Source organism: Portunus trituberculatus, chromosome 43 (assembly GCF_017591435.1).
Source record: "Portunus trituberculatus isolate SZX2019 chromosome 43, ASM1759143v1, whole genome shotgun sequence".
Taxonomy (NCBI): domain Eukaryota; kingdom Metazoa; phylum Arthropoda; class Malacostraca; order Decapoda; family Portunidae; genus Portunus; species Portunus trituberculatus.
Window position 1 is genome coordinate 2,484,171 of NC_059297.1, and position 10,000 is coordinate 2,494,170.

Below are 10,000 nucleotides of genomic sequence, written 5' to 3' on the forward strand. Positions count from 1 at the left end.
TCTCGCCTCCCACTTACCACAGGCTTACTTTTTTTACATCGCAGCAGCTCAGTGATGACACCACTGCATCCTCCCTCCCTCCCCGCTCACTCCTTCCCTCCCACCCGCTCACTCAGATCTAACCAACCTCACAGTTACCACACCACTACCGACACTGCACTCATCTCCACCGCCCTCCACCGCACCCCACACCCTTCTCCACAGCCCTCCATCTCTCTCCTCCATGTTACTTTATCCTCCTGTTCCCTTCCTCCCCTTACCACCAATGTCACCACCACTACCTTACCCACCACCAGCTGTCACCGCCTCTTTCCCTCCTGCAATACCTTTTCCTTCACTCTCATCCTCCCTCCCTCCTCCTGCCAACCACCAGTACCCCTGCCTTCCCCTCACCACCACCTACCGCCCTCATCTACCTCTGTCCCTCTCTCCTCCACTATCTCCCTTCCTCAGCCTCCTTTCCCCTTCATTACCTCCTTTTCCCCATATCTCAATCTCCCTCTCCCTCCACCATGAACTCCCTCCCCCTACAGTCACTCCGCCTCCCCAACACCACCACCGCTTCACTCCTTCCTCAGTAGCTATCCACTATCCTTTTCTATTCCTTTCACCTCTCCACAACTTCCTCCACTCCTATTTTCCCTATAACTCGATTTATCTTTCTTCAATCCCATTCTCTAGTTTAGACCTCCACATTCATCACCCTTCCGCCCCCTCCCCTCCCACCTCATCCCCTCCACACAACCTAATCTTCGGTCTTGCTTCAAACAACTCGTCTCTCTCTCTCTCTCTCTCTCTCTCTCTCTCTCTCTCTCTCTCTCTCTCTCTCTCTCTCTCTCTCTCTCTCTCTCTCTCTCTCTCTCTCTCTCTCTCTCTCTCTCTGACCCCACCTACCCACCACCACCTTCCACCCATATCTCCACCCACTACTGCCTCTCTACAACTCTCAACTATCACTGTTTTATCCACTCATCCACCTCCATCTTCCACCTCATTCCTTCCTATTGTCCCCACAGCTCTAGTGATGTGCAGCATCGGAAATAAACCGGTATCGATATTATCCGGTGTTCTGAAACGCACCGATACGTTTCGGTTCGATGTGAATCATGATACCGATATACTGGTATTTTTTGTCGGTGATACCGGTATTGTTTTTCTTTTTTGTGTGTCGAAAAGTTTTCTTTATCTAACATTTTCGGACAGTATGTAAATACAATCACACAAGGTAGTTTTAGGTGACTTTTAAAGGTTTGTCAGTGACCTTACCCTTGTGGTGACATCAGAGAGAGAGAGAGAGAGAGAGAGAGAGAGAGAGAGAGAGAGAGAGAGAGAGAGAGACAGACAGACAGACAGACAGACAGACAGACAGACAGACAGACAGAGAGAGAGAGAGAGAGACAGACAGACAGACAGACAGACAGACAGACAGACAGACAGACAGACAGACAGAGACAGACAGACAGAGACAGACAGACAGACAGACAGACAGACAGACAGACAGACAGACAGACAAAGACAGAAAAAGAGAGAGATTTTGTTAATCCTTTCAATACTAGGACACATTTTTTACCCTGGAATTTGTGAACGATAAGATCATTTTATTGACATTAGGAAGGGTCTATGGAGATCAGAAGAGTAATGGCCACGGTCTTCACTATTTCAATCCTCACATAAGTTTCTGAAGCTGTATAAAATCACCAAATAGTACGCAGAATGAATGTGGAAACGTGTCTTGCTAGTGAAGGAAATAAGAGGAAGAAAATATTAAGAAGGAGATTTGCTATTGCTGTTATTGTTGTTATTGCTGTTGTTGTGGCCAGAACAATTTTTAATAACTCGTGCGGTTCGGATGAGCGGGTGTGAGTATGATAATTATGCACTCTATACATGGGCGGATAAGACAGATAAAAAGACCCTTGTACAGAGTTAGCAGTCGGAAGTGTAAGGAAAACTGGCGAAAACGGTTCAGAATGCCTAATTTCATAGAAGCTGTTTTAGCAAGAGATGAGATATGAAGCTTCCAGTTTAGATTGTAAGTAAAGCACAGACCAACCATGAATGATAAACTAAGCTATCGTTCATCTCCCCAGAAGATAAACTAGCTTAATATCTTGTAACCTAACCTAATCTAACTCCCCCATAAGGTAATTGTACTATCAATATCTGCCCTCTTATTTTCCTTGTATCAGGACAGTCATCAACACAAGACACTAACAAACTAATGGTACAATAAAAGAGAAGGTCACACAAGGTACCTATCATGACCATACCTATTCTTGCTACCACTGCATCTAAATTTCAGCTGCTTTTATCCTAGATTTGTTCTTAGATGATGAGCAAAAGTAGAAGATTCAAGGAAAAATATAAGCTGTGACAATTCTTTCCATAATCTCTCTCTCTCTCTCTCTCTCTCTCTCTCTCTCTCTCTCTCTCTCTCTCTCTCTCTCTCTCTCTCTGGTACATCAGATTTCAGGCATGAAGTTTGTGGTGTCGTATGGGTGCAAGGATCGAGAACGGCTAGGCAAGCTGGGTGGTGTCCGCAGCCAGCCTGATAGTATCCACACCACTCCCACAAAGGAGGCAGTGCAGCACATCTCACGCAGGTATGGTCGTGTGTGTGTGCGCGTGTGCGTGTGTGTGTGTGTGTGTGTGTGTGTCTGTGTGTGTGTGTCTGTGCCTGTGCCTGTGCCTGTGCCTGTGCGTGTGTGTGTGTGTGTGTGTGTGTGTGTGTGTGTGTGTGTGTGTGTGTGTGTGTGTGTGAAACAGTTAATGAAATTTTGTAATCCAGAAAAAATGAAATGATTGAATTGTAAGATGTACAGATTCTCAGTTTTTCTCTGAACTTGTGCCTGTCAAAGATGAATGTGATCAATCTGTGTTATTGATTTTTGTGAAGGCATCGCTGTCTGAGGAGCAAGGAGAGATGAATGACTGACTTGTATTTATTTGTTAGGCGTTGGTGAGTGCAGTTTGTGTGTGTTTGTGAGTGGTGGTGTTTGTATGTGTAAGGAGGGATGAGCGGCTGAGTTGCTCATGTTATCTAGGTGTTGGTGAGTGTAGTGAGGGTTTGCGTTTCCCTGACAAGAAGTTCTGCACCAGTGGCGTGGCGTCGATGTAAGCACTTCTTTGTATCCCTGCCCAAAACTTTATTGAACACATGAAGATGCTCCAGAGTTTCAAGAAGGGAGTGGCACACACTTTGCTGTACTGCAAGTAAGACAAAGAAGCTGTCAAATAGTAATAATTTTGACATTGGGAGCTTGTGGCGTAGTGGATAAGGTGGTGAGCGTGGGATCGGGCAGACGTCCACGCGTAGGTTGAATCCCACCACATACCACTTTGAAGCTATGTCATTTGTCGAGTGGTTTAAAGTTATATACATGTCACCATGATACCTAGGTTCTAGGTGGAGGTGTAATTGCCTTACACCAAAGATGAATTTGGGTGATATGGGCCATAATATGGGTACCACTACAAATAAAATTGCCTGTGCCACTAATGGGCGGAAGCTAAACAGCGCTTCTTACACACTCTTCAAGTGTGCCTACAGGCGCGATAGGCCTTAACTTAAAAAAAAAAAATGATAGTGTGACTTTGCTTTGCTGGTTTTTATTTTTTTGATATACTACCTTCTTGTACCACAAATTTGATTACAAGTGAGCAGTTTTAACGATTCAGATTGATAAGATGACATGAAGGTAAATAAATTATTGCTAAACATGAACTTTCGTTGACTCCTTTTATTTTGTTGCAGGCTTTTGGAGGTCCAGTGGCACACTGCTTTCATAAAAGTGTGTGCAGAGTGCAAGACAGAGACGGGCAAGGATGGAGGACGCTTCAACATTCACAGCATCATTGGTTCATGTTTTCTTTTTTGTGGAAAGTAGTGTACACAGTTTTACCCGAAGGATTACATGTCATCATTCACATTCATAGATTTAATGACTTAACATTGTGCATCAGATCACTTCAGTACATGTTAGCGTATATTTAGCTACAAGGAGCAACGGTTTATAAAATTTGTAATATATGAAAGTGACTTGTAACAGATCTTGCATTATAAGATTTGTTTTCAGGTCTTTGTTTATTAGCATGATCTAGTTGTGTCAGTCTTAACAGTCCAGATTGTACAGACATGAACAGACATGCACTTCCTGCCGATGGAATTTCAGTCAACACTGCAAGGTGTGTGTGTGTGTGTGTGTGTGTGTGCACAGCTTTGTGGGCAAGTGTGCCAGTCATTCCTTGATGTCAATGGCTTTCATTAAGGGGTAAAATGTGTATAATTAGGTTTATATACATTCATGGGTGAGAATATTTAGACTGACTAAATAGTAAGTTTCTCAACTTTCTAGAGCTTTGCTGTTACTGTTTTGTGCAAGATTTCAGGGGCCGTATTCTACAAACCATCATAGCTAATGACGTGATCGTAGCAAGACAAAATGGTGCATTTTAGACAAGTCCCTCTATGACAGGCTCTAACCTTGTGATTCGTCTTAAGTCCCAAGACAAGGTTCACCCTGTTGTAGCACCGCCAACCGCCGTCTTAAAACTCTTGTCAACATGGTGGGAACTTGCCTGTATGTACACCATACCATGACCTCTGACAGTTTTTTATTATTCATTGATGATAAATATCCGTAATTATGACTAAATAATATCTTTCTTTGATGCAGTAATTTTCCATTATAGATAACTGCCGAGATCAGTTTTCCCCAAACTCAAACAAACCTTGCCCCGCGTGGCCTGCATGTGTCGTAATCTTCTGTTTGTCATGTTTCTTTTTTTTTTTTTTTGGATACGCAATCTAACAAGTAATATTATGATGTTAAAGATAATTTAAATTGTAGAAGATTATGTCAAGGAGCTATTTCTTTCTACACAAGTAATGACAAGTAATGAACTTAAAAACCAACAGTGGAGTGACGGTCAGGCATTCAGTGAGACCTGAGGCTAACTGTGTAGAATGCGGCCCCAGAATGATGGTCTGTTTTTTTATTTATGGTGACGATATTGTGTTGTTAGGGACAACATGCTGTTTGAGAGCAATGCCATTGTGATATGCTTAAAAAAATATTTTACGGAGTCAATTGCTCCTGCTAGACTTCTGCAATGAAAATTATCTTAAAATATTTTTAGGACTTGTAGTTACCAAGACTTGTGCAATGGAAGTGCTTTCAAATTACTACTCTTATATTTACTTTTTGTTATATTAGACAAATGTATGGATGACAGTGATAGTGGAATGAGGTAGACCTGTTCATACGGTGACTGGTGCTTTGTACGTGCAAGCCTCATGGTCCCTCTTGCAACTTCCCTCATTTTTGTCACATCTAAAATTTCGTGAATTGAAAAATACTTTGAGTAATGTAACACTTGAAGAAATTGTTCCAAGTTGAAAACTGCATAAATAAGTTGATAATGTAGAAATTGTGATACTCCACTGTAAAATTTATAAATTGTGATACTCCACTGTAAAAATTTATAAGTCGAAAATTTCGGTAGAGTTTTCTGAGGTTAACAAATGTGTTGATTGGATAAAAAAGGAAGTAAGGGAGACTCTTCATTGTATTTTTAACCCAAATATACATCTGCACTGTCTCCGGAGACTCTTCGGAGTATTTATGACTTAGTACAGTTTTTGAGCGGATTTTTCAGCATTTTTTTTGCCATTTGTGCTGCATTTCAAGTTTTTGAGGGGATTTTTCAGCATTTTTTTGCCATTGTTGCTGCATTTCAGGCAGTTCTGCAGCAGTTTTTTTTCTGAATTTAAGCTTTAGGCATTTTACTGCTGCTGCTTTGTATGAGTGAGAGTGGGGCCTCAAGCTGGGACTAATGGGATTAATGCCAGTAAAGGATTTTTATTCAGTTTTTATTTGGAAAGCTGGGGCTAATACGCTTAGTTAAAAAAAATAAGTTAGGCTTCGAATTAGGCGAATTAGGGCTCCACATTTGGTTAGGTGTTCCCTATTTATCCCGTAAGTACTCAAAAAAAAGGGGAAACATCGAAAACCAATATTTTTCTTAATCACGATTTATTGATTTAAGTAGTAACAGTTGTGTGGATACTTCACAGAACACGGAGAAATAGGAAGGAAGAATAGCATTACACTTGTGTGGGTACATGGAAGGAATAATATTACACGTGTGGGTACATGGAAGGAATAATAACATTACACTTGTATGGGTACATTCACATTAAATTAAAGGAATAATATTAAAAGAAGAATAATACTAGAGTGATTGCCAACATGTATTTGTTTGTTTAGGTGTAGCGAGACAGTTTGCGTCTTCCGGTGCAAGAGCCAGTTTGCTGCCGCAGGTTGGGGGTTGTTAGGACACGCTGGTTTGGTTCTTCCTTCAGTAGCGGCATGACCTGCAAGTAATAATGTTTTACATTTACATTTTAATCACGAACAACCTTGTCCTCAAATGTAGAGTAAGTAGTGCAGTGTGGTGTGGTGTGGTGTGGTGTGGTGCGGGTGAGCCATTTTAAATGGCTAGTGCATTCTATTTACCCACGACTACGCAACATTTAATTTGTAATAGTTATCTCCAAACCTCACTTTCTTTTAAAAGTCCACCGGTATTCCTCATTCTATTCTGTTCTGTTCTGTTCACGAACCTTACGAGTTTTGCTTCTCTCACCCTCATTATATCATCTTTAACACCAAGACCGAGCAATCCCTGATAAACTACGCCTCCAATGAGTTAATTGAAAAGACCCCTGCGCCGGACGACTCGCCTCCGTGGTCTGCGGCCTCCTCTGAAGTAGACCGGAGATGGACTGCTATCATATGGACACCGATGAGGAGCAGCAGGAACAGCAGCAGCAGCAGCACCAGCAGCAGCAGCAGCACCACCACCACCACCACCACCACCACCACCACCACCAGCAGGATGCCGGTGTTTCAGACGCCTGGGAGGGTACAGGTATGACTAGCACCGCTGTGGCTGAGGAGTTAGCTCGGGTGAAACTGATTTGGCTCAAGTTGGTAGTGCGCAGATGTAGGGACGCCGGTGCCATACTTCTGGCGGAACGTGGCGAACGTGCTTCATCTCCTGACTGACGCCTGAGACCGGTTTGCCTGATGTTTTAGGAGTGACCGGCATGACCCGACCTTCTCCCTTGTTGTACTGTACACTGCTGCAACAAAAAAAATCAATCAAGAATTCCTTCACCTGCTGTATCATTATGTCAGTAATATAAGGTCAAATTGCACGGTATAATCATCAGTGACTAGCCTCAAATAAAATGCAGCTGCATATTACTTACGGAAATAACTAGCGTCTGGTGCTGTACTTAGTATGTGCACCACAACACACTTAAGACTTGTCACCACAACACACAGACTTGTGGTGCACACGTCTAAACGTAATACACTTGTTCTCATTTGTTTCTACACTTACTGCACCAGATAGTGACAAGCATGGATAATTGAACAACCCACAAGATATGGCTACTACATAGCCATTTCGAAGGTTTTACACAATAGTCTTACTCAGATTCAGAAACATTACTCATTAAATACACACTTCACGCTTTACATTTAATGGTATACTGGTTCACAGCACATACGAAACACGCTCACACACACACACACGCTCACACACACACACACGCTCACACACACACACACACACACACACACACACACACACACACACACACACACACACACACACACACACACACACACACACACACACACACACACACACACACACACACACACACACACACACACACACACACACACACACACACACACACACACACACACACACACACACACACACACACACACACACACACACACACACACACACACACACACACACACACACACACACACACACACACACACACACACACACACACACACACACACACACACACACACACACACACACACACACACACACACACACACACACACACACACACACACACACACACACACCTCACACACACTCACACACTCACACACACTCACACACACACACACACACACACACACACACACACACACACACACACACACACACACACACACACACACACCACACACACACACACACACACACACACACACACACACACACACACACACACACACACACACACACACACACACACACACACACACACACACACACACACACACACACACACACACACACACACACACACACACACACACACACACACACACACACACACACACACACACACACACACACACACACACACACACACACACACACACCTCACACACACACACACACACACACACACACACACACACACACACACACACACACACACACACACACACACACACACACACACACACACACACACACACACACACACACACACACACACACACACACACACACACACACACACACACACACACACACACCCTCACACACACACACCCTCACACACACACACCCTCACACACACACACCCTCAGATTCAGATTCAGATGTTTATTGACCACAACATGACAAATTTCAAAATGACAAGATCACAACAAATAATCCCAGATAATTAAAACTAACAACAACATACAAGCTAATTGTAGTCCAGTAACTACTCATACAATGTCCAGATAAAAATAAATATCATAATATTCAAGTTCCCAATCCCTATTTGTATACTGAAAGGATATCATGAACTATATGGCATACATTTTCTGGTGCGAACATATCAGAACAAAACAACTCTTCCAAACTAGCAAATTGGTACCTGTCTCTTAAGTGTCGAGTCATTGGACAGTTCTCAGTGACGTGTCGTTCAGTTTGAATTTCCCCACATACGCACAACCGTTCTTCTACTGGTATACGCCCACGACCTCGCCTATTCCATCTCCCTGTCTCGCAGGCCAGGGAGTGTCCGCTCACCCTAAACCGAGTGAACGACATCCTGTGATATTCCTTTATATCGTGTTTTCTTTATAAACAGGGTTAACAGACAATGTTGGGTTGATTTCCATATACACCTTGCGACGAGACGACTCACTAGACCTGATACATTCACCGACCTGATGCATGGCTACACTTATGTCTGTTACCTCATTACTTATTAAGTTCCTCACCATTTTTCCCACCACAGTGTTTGTCTCCTTGACAAGGTTCATTACAAAATATAATGGATCATCCGCGTAAGCTGATCTCTCCTGCCACTTACTATGAAAAACCTATGCTGCTTTAGCTTGACCAGATCTGAGAGGGGAGGATATCCTGACTCTACATAGCACACATCGTTGCATGTCGACCGTCTTACAGCCAGGAGTTCTTTGATGCACCAATTATACAATTTACTCGCAGGCTTGATGTCTGCTCCCACCCAAGATTCACACCCATACAATAATGTTGACGTAAGTGCTGCATCAAAGACACGCCTTTTTACAATGAATGGTACATCATTATTTTTTCTTAGAAAGGAAACAAATTTCAGTACATGTGGCAATTTCAATTTAGCATGGGCTTTGACAGCTGATGACGGGGAACCGTCGCTCGTAAAAGGTGAACCTAAATAAATATACAAATCACAATGCCTCACAGCAATACCATCCACCACCATCGGCTCCACATCTCTACTAGTACCATTAATTACAAAGAACTGGGTTTTACTTTGGTTGATGGCCATACCATACTGAGTACAATAGTTCTGAAGCTGAGTTAATTTCCTCACCATACCATGTCGAGATGTTGATAATAATACAGTGTCACACACACACCCTCACACACACACACACACCCTCACACACACACACACACACACACACACACACACACACACACACACACACACACACACACACACACACACACACACACACACACACACACACACACACACACACACACACACACACACACACACACACACACACACACACACACACACACACACACACACACACACACACACACACACACACACACACACACACACACACACACACACACACACACACACACACAC

The 10,000-nt window shown here is 43.1% G+C and overlaps 2 long non-coding RNA genes across 5 annotated transcripts in view; one reads left to right on the plus strand and one right to left on the minus strand.

Moving 5' to 3' along the window:
* Window positions 1-5,552, plus strand: part of LOC123518408 — a 5,799-nt gene extending 247 nt beyond the window's left edge. Inside the window, exons 2-3 of the long non-coding RNA XR_006678778.1 lie at window positions 2,467-2,603; window positions 3,755-5,552. This is a non-coding gene — a long non-coding RNA (uncharacterized LOC123518408). The remainder of the gene's footprint in view (window positions 1-2,466; window positions 2,604-3,754) is intronic.
* A 1,435-nt stretch (window positions 5,553-6,987) lies between these two features.
* LOC123518409 overlaps window positions 6,988-10,000 on the minus strand; it is a 4,007-nt gene continuing 994 nt past the window's right edge. The window contains exons 2-3 of one of the 4 annotated variants that reach the window (XR_006678782.1): window positions 7,277-7,409; window positions 6,988-7,147 (exon numbers count right to left, since the gene is read on the minus strand). This is a non-coding gene — a long non-coding RNA (uncharacterized LOC123518409). The remainder of the gene's footprint in view (window positions 7,148-7,276; window positions 7,410-10,000) is intronic. The other 3 variants (XR_006678781.1, XR_006678780.1, XR_006678779.1) reach the window with 3 other exon arrangements.